The sequence below is a fragment of the Spermophilus citellus genome (assembly GCF_964194105.1).
Source record: "Spermophilus citellus genome assembly, chromosome: 2".
NCBI classification, from domain to species: Eukaryota; Metazoa; Chordata; class Mammalia; order Rodentia; family Sciuridae; genus Spermophilus; species Spermophilus citellus.
The window spans coordinates 190,500,127-190,516,328 of NC_138183.1; the positions used below are offsets into that span (position 1 = coordinate 190,500,127).

The window sequence follows — 16,202 nt, forward strand, 5'->3', positions numbered from 1 at the left end:
ATGGTTGTACTGATTTGCAGTCCCACCAACAATGTATGCATATACCTTTTCTCCTGCATCGTCCTCAGCATTTACTATTATTTGTGTTCATAATAATTGCCATTCTGACTGGAATGAGATTAAAATTTTAGAGTAGTTTTTATTTGCATTTCCCCAATTACTAGAGATATTGAACTTTTTTTTCATATATTTGTTGGCAACAATATTTTTCCTTTTTCTTTTTGTTACCCACCATTGAACCCAGAGACACTTAACCACTGAGCCCCATCCCTAGCCCTTTTTATTTGTTTATTTAATTTTGGTGTTAAGTTTTTTGAAAACTTAACACTGAGGCAGTTCCTCCTGCCTCAGCCTTCATAGTTGCTGAAGTTCTTTTTATATTCTGGATACTAATCCTCTGTCAGAGGAGCAGCTGGCAAAGATTTTTTTCCCACTCTGTAGGCTGTCTTTACATTCTTATTTCCTTTGCTGTGTAGAAGCTTTTTAATTTAATGCTTCCCCTCTTATTGATTCGAGTTTTTTATTTCTTGAGCATCAGGGGTCTTGTTAAGGAAGTTGATACCTGCACCTGAGTATTTATCATATGATTTCTTTGAGCAGTTGCAAAATCTCTAGTCTAATTCCTAAATCTTTGATCCATTTTGATTTGATTTTCTGTGCAGTGTGAAAGATAGGGATCTAGTTTCATTCTTTTACATAGGGAAATCCAGTTTTCCAGAACCATTTGTTAAAAAGGCTATCTTTACTTGCAACATATTTTTTGGCACGTTTGTCAAATATCAGATGATTATAAATATGTGGGTTTTTTTTCTCTGTGTCCTCTCTTCTTTTCCACTGGTCTTCATGTCTATTTTGATGCCAATACCATGTTGTTTTTGTTACTATAACTCTGTGGTATAATTTGAGATCAAGTATGGTTATCATGCTCAGGATTGCTTTGGCTATTTTGGATCTCTTATTCTTCCAATTATTTTTTTTTATTCTGATGATTTTATTTTGAATTAGCTTGAGTAACATATTATTTTTAAAATGTCCATTTCATGAGAATTTTTAGATTAATTTCAATACAGTTGTTCATCATATTTATTTATTTATTTTTTAAAAATTCTTTCTTCCTTCCTGCCTTCCTTTCTTTCTTTCTTTATACAGGAAATGGAAACCAGGAGTACTTTTACCATAGAACTACATCCCCAGGGGTATGTAAGAAAGGAAATATTTAGAAAAGTAAATAAGTTTATTTACTTACTTATTGAGAGTCTTGTTAAGTTGCTGAGGGGCTAACTCAGTTGCTGAGGCTACCCTGGAACTTGGGGTCCTCCTGCCTCAGCCTTCATAGTTGCTGAAATTATAGCTGTGTACCAACATGCCCAGAAACTTACATTTCTAATTCTCCATAACTATTATACTACTTCCCTCTTTTACTCCTGAATATTAAGGACATCTATCCTTTCTGCTAGAGTTTATTAATTTTCAAAATATTTTAAAAATTAGTTGTAGATTTTAATTTTCCTTGTTTATTATCAATTTTATGAATTTGTGATTTTATATGATTATTTATTGTATTGTACTTACTTTGGCTTTAATTGTTCTTTTTTATTTGTTTGCTTTTTTAGCTTTGTGAAGTAGTTTAAATAATTGCCCTATATGTATATTCCCCCCTTCTTATGTAGACATTATTAAAGCAATAGTTTTTCCTTCAAGTAGTACTTTGCCTGCACCTAGACACTGTATATTTTATATCTACATTATCCTTCAGTTCAAAATTTTCTTTCATTATATCTTTTAGTCAGTAGTTTTTAATAATCTGACATTGATCTTCCAAATAATTTAAAGATTGTTTTTTCCAGTTCTTTGAAGAATGTCATTAGTATTTGATGGAGATTCCATTGAATCTGTATATTACTTTTGGTAGTATGGTCATTTTGACAATATTAATTTTGCCTGCCATAGATATATTGTTGCTTCTTTTACCTTATCCTATTTATTTTATTCAGTTTTCTAGGGTAGCACTTTGTAGTTTAATATATACCAACCTCCCCTATTAGTGGTGATTTCCTGGAGGTATAGGTCATTTTTTGGTGATCTTTAATTCCCAAAACTTAGGACAGATAAGAGCACATGATAAATGTTTAATAAATACTTGAAGAATACTTACTAGATTTGCAGGTGACATTGTTTAGAAGGGAGAACTAATATGCTAGTTGGCAGAGGGAGAGGGTAAGAGCTTGAATAGATGGGCTAAAGCTAGCAAGATGAAATTTAAGAGGATGAGAGTAAAGCTCTGTATTTTATGGGTCAAAGAAATGGCAACATATGAGCGGACTAAGAAAACTTAGCATGATTCTATTCTTATGAAAATGGTGATTTTGGCTGCCTAAGCTCAATGTCAGACAAAGGCACTGCAGTGGTTAAAATTCCAGTGCAGCTGCAGACTGAGTTATTGGAAATACTAAATATAATTAAAGGAGGTGATTGTCCTACTATATTATGCTGGGGTCAGAACAATCTCAGAGTTTTATGTTCCTCTTAGGGGTACTAGACATTGAGAATCATTAAAAGAGGACTCTGTTTAGTGGAGGTGGCCCTAAAACACTAACTTCCCAGTCTGCAGTGCGATAAGCATAGAAATTGTGAGGTATTTAGAAATGTTTATAGCAATTTGACAGAGTAGCTTTATGTCTAATGAATCTAATAAAAGAAAGTAACCTTCATCTTATCCTTTTTTTTCACTTGATATTTTCCCTTTGTTTATTTTATTTTAATTGACTGTTTTTCAGAGGAGTTCTGGGTTTATAAAACAATTGAGCAGAACATACAGAGACCTCTGTGCATCTTCTGATTTCCTTTAATCAACATGTTGCAATAGTATAGTATTAATGAACCAATATTGATGTGTTATTATTGATCAGAGTCTGTAGTTTATTTTATAGTTTATTCCCTGTGTTGTATAGTTCTGTGCATTTTGACAAATGCATAATGTCACGTATCCACCATTATAGTATAATACAGAATATTTTCATCATTCTAAAATGTCCTGTGCTTTACCTTTTTATCCCTAATCCATTTTTCAGATTGACTTCTTTCACATAACATTCTACATTTAAGAATTTTCCATGCCTTTTTGTGTGGCGATAGTTTCTTTTTATTGCATATTCCATTGTATGGACTTACCACAGTTTATTCACTCACCTATTGAAGAACATCTTGGTTGCCTCTAGTTTTTGGCAATTATGAATAAAGGTGCCATAAACATCGATGGGCCACTTTTTATATAAACATAGTTTCTATCTTATTTGGGTTAAATATCTAGAAGTGCAATTGCTGGATTATTTAGTAAGTATATTTTGTTATGTAAGAAACTGCCAAATCATCTTTCAAATTGGAGTCCATTTCCATTTCTTTTTTTTTTTTTTTTAAAGAGAGAGAGAGAGAGAGAGAGAGAGAGAGAGAGAGAGAGAGAGAGAGAGAGAGAGAGAGAGAGAGAGAGAGAGAATTTTTTTTTTTAATATTTATTTTTTAGTTCTCGGCGGACACAACATCTTTGTTGGTATGTGGTGCTGAGGATCGAACCCGGGCCGCACGCATGCCAGGCGAGCGCGCTACCGCTTAAGCCACAGCCCCAGCCCCCATTTCCATTTCTATTAGCAGTGAATGAGAATTCTTGCTGTTCCATGTCACATAATCATTTGGTGTTGTCAATATTTTGGATTTTAGTCATTCTAATAATATCACATTGTTGTTCTAATTTGCAGCTCCCTAATGACTTACTTACTATGTTGAGTATCTTTTTACATGCTTATTTGTCATGTGTATATATTCTTTGGTGAGGTATTCGTTCAGATCTTTATGTAGACCATTTTTTTAATTGGGTATTTGTTTTCTTATTGTTCAGTTTTAGGAATTCTTTGTATAGTTTGGGGGCTGGGGCTGTAGCCAGTAGCAGAATGCTTGCCTAGCATGGGTTCAATTATTTTTAGCACTACATAAAAATATATATGTAATTACTTAAAAAAACAATAAAAAGAATCTTAAAATAATTCTTTTTATAATATGGATACAAGTTCTTTATTAGATGTGTTTTGCAAATATTTTCTTCTGGTTTGTGCCTTGTCTTTTCATTCTCTTAACCTTATTTTTTGCAAAACAGAAGTTGTAAATTGTTATCAAATCCAACTTGTCAATTTTTTCTTCCAAGGATCATATTTTTGGTATTATATCTAAAACGTTATTGCTAAATTCGAGGTTATCCAGATTTTCTCCTGTGTTATCTTTGAGACATTTTATAGTGTTGCATTTTATATGTAGTCCTATGATCCATTTTGAGTTAATTTTTCTGAAAAAAATCTGTGTTTAGATGATTTGTTTATTTATTTCTATAATGCTAGTGGAAAGTGATCTCCCTGTTCCTGTGTATATTCCAGCAAAGCCTGGATGACCATCTATAAGAGGATGCCACATGGGGTGGAAAGTTGAATAAGATGACATGGTGTGATTATTTATAGTTTAGTTTGAAAAACTGTGTCCAAGTCAGAGAACTTTTTCTGTTATTTATTCTGTAAATTGGTATGAAAGATAGTGTAAAGTCAAGGTCTTATACTATCTTTCATTTCAATTTATAGAGTGAATAGCAGAAAAAGCACTTTGACACTGAGTTCTCAGAATGTAGTTGATCTCCTCATCTTTATTATTGTGTCAGTCTAGGTGTCTTCAAGAAATTTCCTCTACTAAATTTGAGATCTCTGTTGGTTGGAACAGCACATGTCCTCAGGGCCTAAGAAGGGTGAATAAATACTTTTAAAAGTTCCTTCTTTATTCATGGAGTTCTTCCCTAACATCCTCTTCAGTTAGACTAATTTGGGCATACTGAATGAAACTGTAGATGTCTGTCAAGAAGATTGATTCATACCATAAAAATCAGGCTTAATGCTGGTTACCTGCTCTTTGCCAGGCAGTAAAGAGAGAGATATTGCAGTTAATAGAGGTCTCATGTAACACAGTGATCTCATGTAAAACAGCATGGCAGACATAAATAAATAAGCAAGAGAAATAAATTAAGCATAGGTTTAGGAGTTAGACCAGGGCATGGATACTTTAATCTTTTACCAGATGTTTGATCTTGGTTAAGTCACTGCTCTCTCTTATTTCATTCTGTCTTATACCCATTCTGCTGCTGTTTCTACTAAGCTATATCTTTAGAATGAGGTTATGTTTTCATCTTATTTTACATTAGTCTAAATTATTTTCTATCACCTGAGCTCTATAGGAATATACTAAGTTGTTTTCATGTCCCCTTCTCCATGGATCAGTCAGTGATCTTTTTAAAATATTAGATCTTGTCATTCTGCTTAAAAACCTTCCAAAGTCTTCCTGTTGAAAAGGGGAATGAAATCTGAACTCCCAGTTATGACCTGGAAGAGATAATCTGTGTAACCTGACTCCTGCCTTGTCTTTCAAGAGCAAGGGTGGGTTGGGTAAGAGGGGTGAATAATTAAGTAATACTGCCTCCTAAGGAGCATTTGACAAAGTGTGAATGTGTTTTTTTTTCCCCCCAGTTTTTGGGAGACACCCACTAGGGGTGTGTCTGATCTGTAGTGTGTTGGTGAATAATTTGTAGTGTGTTTTTCAGCTCAGGTTCCATCTGCATGCCTGATACACAATTAGGTGCTATAGAAATGTTGTATGAGACTACATTTTCCTTGACCTCATTTTGACATATGTGATTTAATATAGTGCCTCCTTTATAAGATAGATGTGAGTTTTATAAAGCATATGGTACACAATATAGCTCTTAATGACTAGGTAGCTATTGAGGTGTTTTTTTGTTTGTTTGGTTGGTTTTTTTTTTTTTTTTTTTTTTTTTTGCCTACAAGCATTTATGAGAGCCCACCCAGCCTTTTCCTGGGACATCATTTTTAGGAGAATAGAGTAGGGGGATAAGGTGAATCTGCATCTCTTTCCGGGGGCTAACTGTGATAAAGAGTTCTGAATCTGATTTGAGGTCTAGAAGACTCCTTTGTGCCAGCTGCAGAAACTAAGGCACCCAGGAGCTCTGGTTCTTTTTCCTTGACTCTGGGTCTCACCCAGGACTCTGGCAGGCCTTGGAAAGCTTGGCCCTAGAGAGAAATTACCTCCTACCAGAGAAGGGGGTGGGGTGGGGGGTGGAGAAGAGGCAAGACGTGGGAAGGGAGCCGTCACCACCCTCAGCACTTTGCAGAAAGGAGAAGCGGCGGCCTCATCCCGCCTCCTCCCTCCCTCCTTCCCCGCCCCTGGTCCCTTCCTTCGTCAAACCGCCGGGGCGCCTCTTCTGCTGCTGCCTGCGAGGGCGCGAGCGTGCTGCACCTCGGGAGCTGGGCGGCTGCGTTGCCAGAGCCCGGCCCAGACAAATCAGGCGAGCTGGTGGAGCCCGGGCTTTGTGCGCACCGCTGGGCGGCTAGAGGGAGAGGTGCGGCTCTGCGACAGAAACAATCGCTAGAGATGCCGGGGCCGGCTCTCCGCACCAGGTAATGCCGCCCCTGCCTGCGGTTTGCCCAGCTGGGCTGTGCTCTGATCGGGTCTCTGCTGGCTTCCGGGAGTGGAGATGTTGGGGGAGTATTACATTCCCCTTATCTTAAGGGACCCTTAATGAAAGAAAGGGCGGAGGGTGGAACCTTCACTTGAGCCCACCCAGGGTTAGGCCTTCACTGGAATCAGAGATCTGGCCAGGGAAGGGTGTGAAGGGGAAGCTGGGCTTTTGGGGAACTGTTCCGCTTTAGGGGGCCCACTCCTTTGTAAGGACTCCTCTGCTTGGTGGCCAGGCTGATGCTTTCCTTGCCTTGGCTGACAGCCTGCTTGCTGGGACCCAGGCCTGTGGGGATTGTTTTCTGATAAGAAGTGGAGGGAGCTGGGAGATGGGAGACCTGGGTGCTGGTGGCCTCTGTGAACCTCAGTTTCCTTATCTGCAACCAAGGGCATGACATTCTGTTTGGAACTCTGGCTTTCCCAGGCTGTCAGTCTTTTGGAAAGGTGATTTAGTTAAAGGGTTTGAATAGGTTGTACCGATGTCCCCCAACACTGCGGGAGACCTAGGTGAACTTGGTACAGGCAGACACTGGTATCCTGTCTTTCAGCCAGCCTTTTGTATGGCATCTTGATGGTCTGTTTAGAACCCAGTGAGTTCAGGGGCAAGACAGAGGCTGAGAATGCCAATGCTTATATTAGGGTTGACTGTGGGTATGTTATGGGTAGGGAGGTGGCGTTGAGAAAAAACAGGTCAAAGTATGTTAATGTTTTTTCTTTGACCTGGCCAATTCTTCAATAATTAGATATAAAGCTGCTTTAAACTAGGCTGCCTTCTCTAGAGCACTCTATTCTGCTAAGTAAATGACAGACCTTGAGACTGGGTAATGTCTAGATCACTATAATTCTTCCCTTCTTTATTATTTGGCACCAGGAAACTCATGTCAGGCCTGATACTAACCTGCTTGATAATTTTGAACCTCCTTTCTTTTCCCAGTTTTTCTGTGACTCTTCTATCTCTCCTTCCTTTTCTTTCTTTCTCCTCCTGGTCATTTTTCCTGTCCCTGCCCCCACCTATCCACCTCTCTTGTTCCCTTCTTTCTGCTCTCCTCTTGTTTTCCTTTTCTCATCTCTCCACCTTCATAAGCTTTTTTTCTCTTGGGTCCTCTGCCTCTTGTTTAGACTTTCTTCTCTTTTCCTCTTAGAATTTTTGGTTACAGTTTCTCATTATATAGGTTGCTTATTTATAGGGTCCTTAGCTGTGGTGTTTGTGAGGCCCAAACATTCCTTGTTTTCTACCCAACCCCCTGCTTTTAGCTTTCACCTAAATTTTATCTTCCCCAAATGTCTGTCTCTCTTTACTGCCCCCATGCTTTGCCTTGTGCATGACAATAAGCATTCCATCTTTATGGATTTGTTCCCCACCTTCTTCCCTTGAAGTGTGGAGGGCAGCAGGTGGACAATGGGGGAAGAAGTAAGATTGGAAGTGGGCAGCTTTTCAAAGCTGGAGTTGGAGGTAAGCAAGAGTGTCAGGTAGGGCTGGGCAGAGGCTAAAATTCCCTTTGAGATAACTGACTGGGAAATGACCATTGATTCTTTGGCAGTTCAGAAGAACTGTGACTTGGAGGAAAGGAGGTTGACCTGTGAGTCAAGGGAGAAAAAGGGAGGTAGCAGGAGTGGGTGGAGAGAGAAGAGAAGGAGCAGTCCTGGAGGAGAAGACAGTGGTTTTTTGACGAAGAAGGTGACATGGGTACCTGGGTGGATGGGGTGGGCATAAAAGGAAAGATTATAGGCTTGGAAAGGGGACCATATAAGTTCATTCTCTCTACTCTTAAGACTGGCTATTAGGGCTTGTTTATATTTTTATTCAGCAAATTTTTCTTAAGCAGTGGCCCCAAAGTGAGGGGTGAGAGGGGAAGCAGATAAGAATGACAAGACTGCTGTTTTATTGGCACTCACTGTGTGGAATGTGGAATGTGCATGTTTCAATGTGGCACCCATTCATTCTATGAATCATCATCTTTATACTAATTATACTAGTATTGGGGATACAAAAGTGGAAATTGATCTCAGTTACTACTTTCAAATTCAGGTCAAGGATTGTGGAAGCTCATGTGATAAGTTTTGTAGAGGGAATCTCAAGGGGGCTGTGATAATGTAGGGGAGGGAATTTTAAATTCAGCAAGTCAGTGGCAAAGCTGGGATCCAAACTCAAGTCTACTCTAATGGTGATATCAATGCGCTTACATCATGTTATCAACCATGTATGTGCATAGAGTGTGCAAAGAGTAAAGTGCTATACAGATGTTTTTATGGATGTTCCTGAATGCATTCTCAAGCAATGAAAAAAATGTTCAGAGGCTATAGCCTGAAAGCCTAGTGATGCCACTGACTAGTCTAAAACTGAGCCTCAGTTTTCAGTGAATAAGGGAAAAAGGACTACAGAAGGTTTTAGGACTTGATAATTGAGCCCATGTTTAAAAAAGCAGTCCAAGAGGTATATAAGAGTGCTTTTTTTTTTTGAGTGGCAAAATATAAAAGATATTATTTTTAATGACAGTGATATAGCAAACATAAAAAAATAGATAGGGAAGAGATTAAAGTAGATTTGAGTTCAATTCAAATCCTAATTTTACTGTTTACTAGTTATCTGAATGTTAGTTTCTCTAAGCTTCATATATAAAATGGAAGATATATCTATCTTGAAAGGTTATTATCAAACTTAAAAGTAATTATATAAAAAAGAAATAATAATTGTATTTATATTTTTAATAGTTATTCTTTTTTTTTTTTAATAGTTATTCTTATCTTATAAAAATAAACTCTCAAGTCACCTCTGAAGAAAGTCTTCCTTGACTCCTAGACTTTTAAGGGCCCTTGTCTGGATTCATTTAGCATCTTTGTGCTTTTTCTCAACACTCATTACTGGCACTTTTTAAAAAATACCTTTATTTTATTTATTTATTTTTTATGTGGTGCTGAGGATGGAATCCAGTGTGTCTCACATGTATTAGGCAAGTGCTCTACCACTGAGCCATAAACCCAGCCCTTGTGACACTTATATTTGGTGTAGTTATTGTGATTTATGTGTCTGCTTCTTCTTGCCTGTGAGTTTTTTGAGGGAAGAGACAGGGTCTAGTAAATCTTAGGGTCTACTGAGTGCCTACTTTTACCAACTTTTATTTAGTTGCTAAGTATATTTGGTAAATATAAGAGATTTAATTGTTACTTTGTAAAAGCTTATTGTCTATTGAGGGAGATGAATCATAACAAAGCAAATATAATTAAAACTCATGACAGATACTGTGAAAACCAGGAGTTCCATTTGGTCATGTTAGGTTTAACCATCTACTGGACAACTGCACCTGCATTTCTCACCAGTACCTCGATGTGGGTGGAGTTGTCTAATAGATAGTTATTAGTTTGAAAGAGCTGTTTGGCAAGAGAACAGGGGCATCATCACTATACCTATGGAATGTATAGCTATGGGAATGGGTGAGGGCATCTTGGGAGTGTAGTGTAAGAGTAAAGGGGATTCTGAGCCTTAAATGTGTGAGGATAACTGGAAGAGGGTCTACAAAGGAAAGAAGAGCAGACAGAAAAGTGGAAGCAAAGCCAGGAGAATGTGCTTCCCTAGAAGTCAAGAAAGTGTTTGAAAGAGAAGGGAAGGCAATTATGTTGAATGTCAGTTCTCTGCTCAAAATCCTGTAGTGTCTTTTGGTGGAATTGTAAATTAGTACAACCACTATGGAAATCAATATGGAGGTTCCTCAAAAGACTAGGAATGGAATCATCATACAACCCAGTTATACTACTCCTTGGTGTTTATCCTAAAGAATTAAAGTCAGCATACTATAGGTGATACATACATATCCATGTTTATAGCAGCACAATTCACAGCAGCCAAACTGGAACCAGCCAGCCTAGGTGTCCATCAGCAAATAAATGCATAAAGAAAATGTGGTATATATACACAATAGACCACAAATTTAAAGCCATAAAGAAAAATGAAATTATGTCATTTTCAAGAAAATAGATGAAACCTGAGACCATTATGTTGAGTGAAATAAGCCAAACTCAAATGTTTGTTGTATGTTTTCTCTCACATGTGGAAGCTAGAGAGGAAAAGAGGAAAAGAAAGGGGGGTGGGCAGGGATCTCATGAAAATCAAAGAGAGATCTGTAGAGTTAAGGGACCAAGGGATGAGAAGAGGGGATAGAGAGGGGAAGTGCCAAGGAGTGATATTGGCCAAATTATATTGTTATATTGTGTGCATGTATGAATACGTAACAACAAATCCCATCATTGTGTACAGTTATAATGTACCAATAAAAAATGTGGAAAGAGAAAAATACCTCAGTGTCTTCCTATACTTGCTACTTATTGTCTAGTCTTATCTAGACTTCTTATTGTTGCCTATGAGGCCCTGCATTATCTGAGCTCTGACTGTATCGCTAATCTCAGTCTCTTACAACATTTCTCTTTGTTCATTCAACTTTAGTCTCGCTGGCCTTTTGCTATTCTAGGTGCCCAGTATATTCTCATGTCTTCTTCTAGATATTATTATGATTTGTTGTTTCATTTAATTTAGGTCTTACATGTCACTTCCTCAAAGAATCCTGTCCTGATCAGGCCATCCCTGTGTTCACACATACGTATGGACTTGACATCATGTATTTATTTGTTCATTTCTTTGTTTACTTCTCTTACTAGACCATAAACCTAGTGAGCAGAAAAATTTTTTCTTGTTCACCTAGATTAGTAATGATGAGTTGTGTATTTATAATAAATACTTGTTGTGACAAAATTTATCAAATGACTGAATATATCTAACAGAGAGAGAAAGCATGATATAACTGAAAGAGATCATTCCAGGTGAGAAGGAGTGCAAATGAAGGAACACAGGGAGAAAAAGAGAATTTTTTTCTTTTTTTTTTGTGGTGCAAGCACTCTACCAACTGAGCTATATCCCCAGCCCAAGAGAATGGTTTTTGATGGGAGGAAGGACACCTTTGTTACAGTTAGAGGGAGAAGGAGAACAGAGGTACAGAGAGGCATAAAGATTTGGATGTGTAAGATGCAGTTTCCCTGCAAAAATTTCTGTTTTTTCCTTGAAAGTAAGGTCATCAGCTAAGGGGAAGGGTGAGTGGGAAGTCATAGGAAGTAATATAGGAAGTCAACTTTCAAGGGAAAGCAGGAAACCAGGTTTTGTTATATTCTCTAAGACACTGGCTGCTTCAGTATAGAGACAGTTTAAAGCACCAAGTTCAGCTATCCTAAAACTGGAATTTTACCAATTTAATTTTGGAAAGGGAGAGAAGGGCAAGTATTTGTTTTTGTTTTTTTATGTTTGAATAATTTTGAGAGACTATGATGAGGTAAAGAGAGAAATGATGGCGGGGCAACTGATGGATAATTTATTAAAACTCAAAATGAAATCTAGGAATTGTAATAGTTCTTAGCAAGTGAGCTGCTGTATTTGGAATATATATATAATTCATTTGTGATATTGGAGTTGATGGACATGTTAGTGATCAGGTCCAGGAAGTGATCATGGGACTATTGGCTAAGTTGGGCCTAGGGTCAGAAAATGAAGTGGTATTGATAGAATTGTCATTGTGGCTGTTAAAGTCAGCTAGAGTGATAACTAGACTGGTACAGAAAGACTGAGCCAGGAACTTAAAGCCTTTGAGTGGGAGTGACAAGGAAATATAAGCAGCAAAGAAGTATGGTAGCAGTCAGTGGGCTACTCAAAGGAAAATAGAAGTTTTTAGAAGAGGAAGGTAAAGACATCATTTGCAAATGGCACCTAAAATTAAGTATAAAGCTGTGACATGACTGAGAGAGAGAAGACAGCCTGCAATTGAGAAGGCTACTAGAGAAGTCTTTTCAAGTGATAGCCAGGTTCTTTTAAGGCAAGAAGTCAAAGGGGAGTTAGCCAGTGACAAATAGGAAGTTCCAAAGGAAATAATGAAAAGGGTTCCAGGGTCAGGGAAGAGTTAGCAAATTTCGTCTGAATAGAGGCTCTACAGAGAAGACTGGGGATGAGAGTTTGAGTGATCATGGATGACTGACATAAACAGTCACAGGAGGATTGATTGGCTTAGTCCTGATTATTTTTAAAAGAAAGAAGGGTGGCCCATTTTCATGCTGTGGTTATCAACACTTCAAGAGAAATTATTCCTTTGAGGCAACATGTAGCAGTGTGGGAATTATAGGACATGTTCAGGCAGAGATTAGCTGTAAGTTCAAACATCTAGGAGACAGCAGAATAAGAGTCCCCTGTTTCCTGGGAGGGACTACAGAGTCATGCCACCACACCTAGCTTAAATTTGAATTTTTTTGCCTTAACTGTTGGGAACAACTCAACTGGGGCTAATGGTCATGAATTTCCCAAGATAGTATGGAGAGGATTATAAGACATGTAAGTACTATTTTCTGCAAGTACTCTAGTTACTATCTGCAGGGATGTTAAAAGTGAGAAAGTGGTGTTTGTGGGAGGGGTGGGTATATAGGATTGGGCCAACCTATGTGAATTTAAATCTCTCCAAATCTCTCAGCCCTTTCCATCCCACTTTGTTCTCTCTCACATTTCTCTAATTCTGTAAGCCTCCCAGGTATAGCCCTTTGCTCACTCTATCTTAAATTACAGTTAATGTGGAAAGAATGTTTCTAAGAGAATCAGAATAATTAGAGACTAGTTATGTCTTTATCAATATTTCTTTTAGTGATCTTAGATAAATTATATACCCCTATGGGTTTCAGATTCTCATAAAATAAAGGTTTGGAACTGGCTGATTCTTTAGGATCCTTCCAGCTCCTTTGTTTTTTCCATGAAAAAACAGGTTGCCTTAGAAGATAAACTGTTGTTAATTACCTATTGTGTGCCATATCTGTGCTGGGTGGACCCTGGGGACATAGAGATTAAATAGACTCAACTTCATCCCTTGAGTTATTCATAGCCTGGTGAGGTCATGAATTATGGTCAATAAGATGAAATTTGGAGATTGCTCCATAGAAATATAAAGTGCTCTTAAATTTTGAGGAAATGAGGAAGGGGCTTCTGCAGAGGTTTCATGGAGAAAGTGAGTCAAGTTGGGGGGCCTTGAAGGATGAGTAGGAGCTTGCTTGGCAAACAAGTTGGGACAATTATGCAGATAGAGCAGTAAGGGAAAGACAGGAGCATGAAAGCATGACCACATACTGATGGCCACCTCTATTCTAGGGACTAGTACAGATGAACCTAGAATAGGTGGGGAAGGGAACAGATATTTATTGGATATCTATTTTGTGCCAAGCAGCATGCTGGTACTGTGTGTGTGTGTGTGTGTGTGTGTGTGTGTGTGTGTGTGTGTGTGTAGGCTTTTGAATTCTCATAACTCTATAAAATAGTTTAGCCTGGATTGTATTTTACATAAGAGGCAATGGATGAGGAGAAATTAAAGTAGTTTTTCTGAAAGCCCAGAAACAATCTACGATTTTCTTCTCTGCTGCCCCAGCAGTTATTTTCTTGTTGCTAAAGCAGAGCAAGTGGCTGGAGGTTGCATAGTGGGGATGTCTTTGACGTGTTAGAAGGACATCCCTCAGCAAATTCTAGGCTGCGGCATTCCAGTCTCCTGCCAAAGAAAACCTCTTGGCACAGATTAATTAAAGATCAGATTCTCATAACCAGGCGTCAAGGGCGTATAATACTTCCTAGTTCTGGGAGGAGCGTTGGTCGTGCCAGTTGTAGCTGCCCTGGGTTGTTCAAAGTAAGAAATGTGATTAGTATGTGCAGTAGGTCTCATTTCTTCTTTTTCCTTTCCCTCTTTCATTTTAAATAATGGCCTGAGAAATTACCTAGTGATATTAGAAGTGATCTAGTCTACTTCTTTGCCTCTCGAGGCAGCAGTGGTGTATGGTGTAGAGTTCTGTCGCCATGTAGACATCATTTCAGGTCCCTGCCTCTGATGCCCACTTGGTGTGTGGCCCTGGGTGACTGGCAGCATCTCTGAAACTTTGCTTCTTCATATTTGCTCACTGTTTTATTCCCTGCACTTAGTCTAGCCTGGCAAACAGTAGATGATAAATATTTGTTTTAATGAATGAGAAAAATGATACCAGCTAAATAGATTTCCAAGTTTTCTGTAAACTTCAAAGTGGATCTGATGTTAGTGATTATTAAAATATGAGCTCCAAATGATGACTGAAATCTTAGTTGTAAAGGTAATTAATCAAGGAGATTCTCTAGGAAAACAGTTTCTTAGAATTTTAGCAACTCTGTTAGGAAGTTTTGAGGTCCGTCCTAACTCCCTGTCCCATGCTGTGAGCTCAAGGCTCAGAGTCCTCAGTACAGATGGATAGCAACTGGTGTCTTTCCCCAGGCTCACTTCTTTTCTCTTATTGTTGTCTCTCCACAGCCTTGTTTTTTAATCAACAATGTCATCTATTATTTTTAAGATTGGGCATTTATTGCCCAGCTCTAGAATATCTTAGAAAAGATCATTTTTTCTGACCCATGCTATGTGTGGTACAGTACAGAAAAGACCCGTAGTGATATGCTGTGTCCCACTTTTTCAGTTTTTCACTGTAGTTAGCCTTTATGTTGCATTCTACCATACTGTACTCTCACATTCATGTTCTTCTATTCTCTAGGATGCATTTGCCATCTTCTTTCTGCATCAATATTATTTATGTATTTATTACCTGTTTTCTTTGGGCTAGGTATGATACTAATGATTGGATCTATCCCAGACCAATTAAATCAGACACTTAAGATCCAGATCCAGCCCAAGCATTAGTGTCTTTCCTACCAACATTATATTAGGAAAAATTTCGAACATTGAAAGGGGTTTATAGTGAATATTTGTGTACCCACCACCTAGATTCTGCTACCATTCACATTTTAATACACACTCATGTATTGCATAATGAATGACATTTTGGTCAACAAAGTAATTATGTGTAGTACATTATATTTGTTAATGATAATAAACAACTATAGTTTATGTATTTGCTATACATTTTTCCCTATTATTTTAGAGTGTACTTATACTTATAAAAATAAGTTTACTGTAAAATAATATGCTAGGTTGTGCTGGCAGCAGCCTTATACATCTTGAGTTTATCACATGTGTCACTCTCTCTCTTTTTGTGGTGCTGGGAATCTAAACCAGCTTTACACATGCTAGACAAGCACTCTACTGCTAAGCACATCCCAGCCCTACCATGTCTCTCAATTACGGTAAGAAGCCATGAGTGATTGACCCATACCATCTAGATTTGTATAAATATACCCTGTGATATTCATACAGGGACACATTTCTAGGACATATCCCTATTGTTAAGCAATGCATGACTGTACTTTATCGCATCAATTATATCTTAAACATTAACTCATGTATTACGTTATATCACATCCTTGTACTCATCTATTAATCTTTTTTTAAAAATGCATTTCAAAGTAAATTGCAGGTATTAGTACACTTTCTTCTAAGTACTTCAGCATTGGTGTTTTAAAAGCTCACAGGGAATAATAGTCCAAACCTGATAGTCAAGAGTTGGAGACGTCTAGGCTGACCTATTTATTTGTTAAGTTGCTGTACTTAAATACCACTTTTTGTGAAACTTCACTGATTATCCCAGTTCAATTTAGTCTTTCATTTCTGTGCTTGGACATTTTACTGTTCTACAGCATTGTTCATAATTGGCCTGGCATTGTGGTTTTC

General features: G+C 37.9%; 1 protein-coding gene across 3 annotated transcripts in view; it reads left to right on the forward strand.

The window, feature by feature from the left end:
- PAK1 (p21 (RAC1) activated kinase 1) overlaps window positions 1–16,202 on the forward strand; it is a 145,820-nt gene that overhangs the window by 53,731 nt on the left and 75,887 nt on the right. Inside the window, exon 1 of one of the 3 annotated variants that reach the window (XM_081282008.1) lies at window positions 6,174–6,500. The exons of 1 other annotated variant lie outside the window; for it this stretch is intronic. The gene's annotated coding sequence lies outside the window, so the exon portion shown is untranslated. Of the gene's footprint in view, window positions 1–6,173; window positions 6,501–16,202 lie in introns of those variants that run through there. One more of the 3 variants, XM_081282007.1, reaches the window with a different exon arrangement.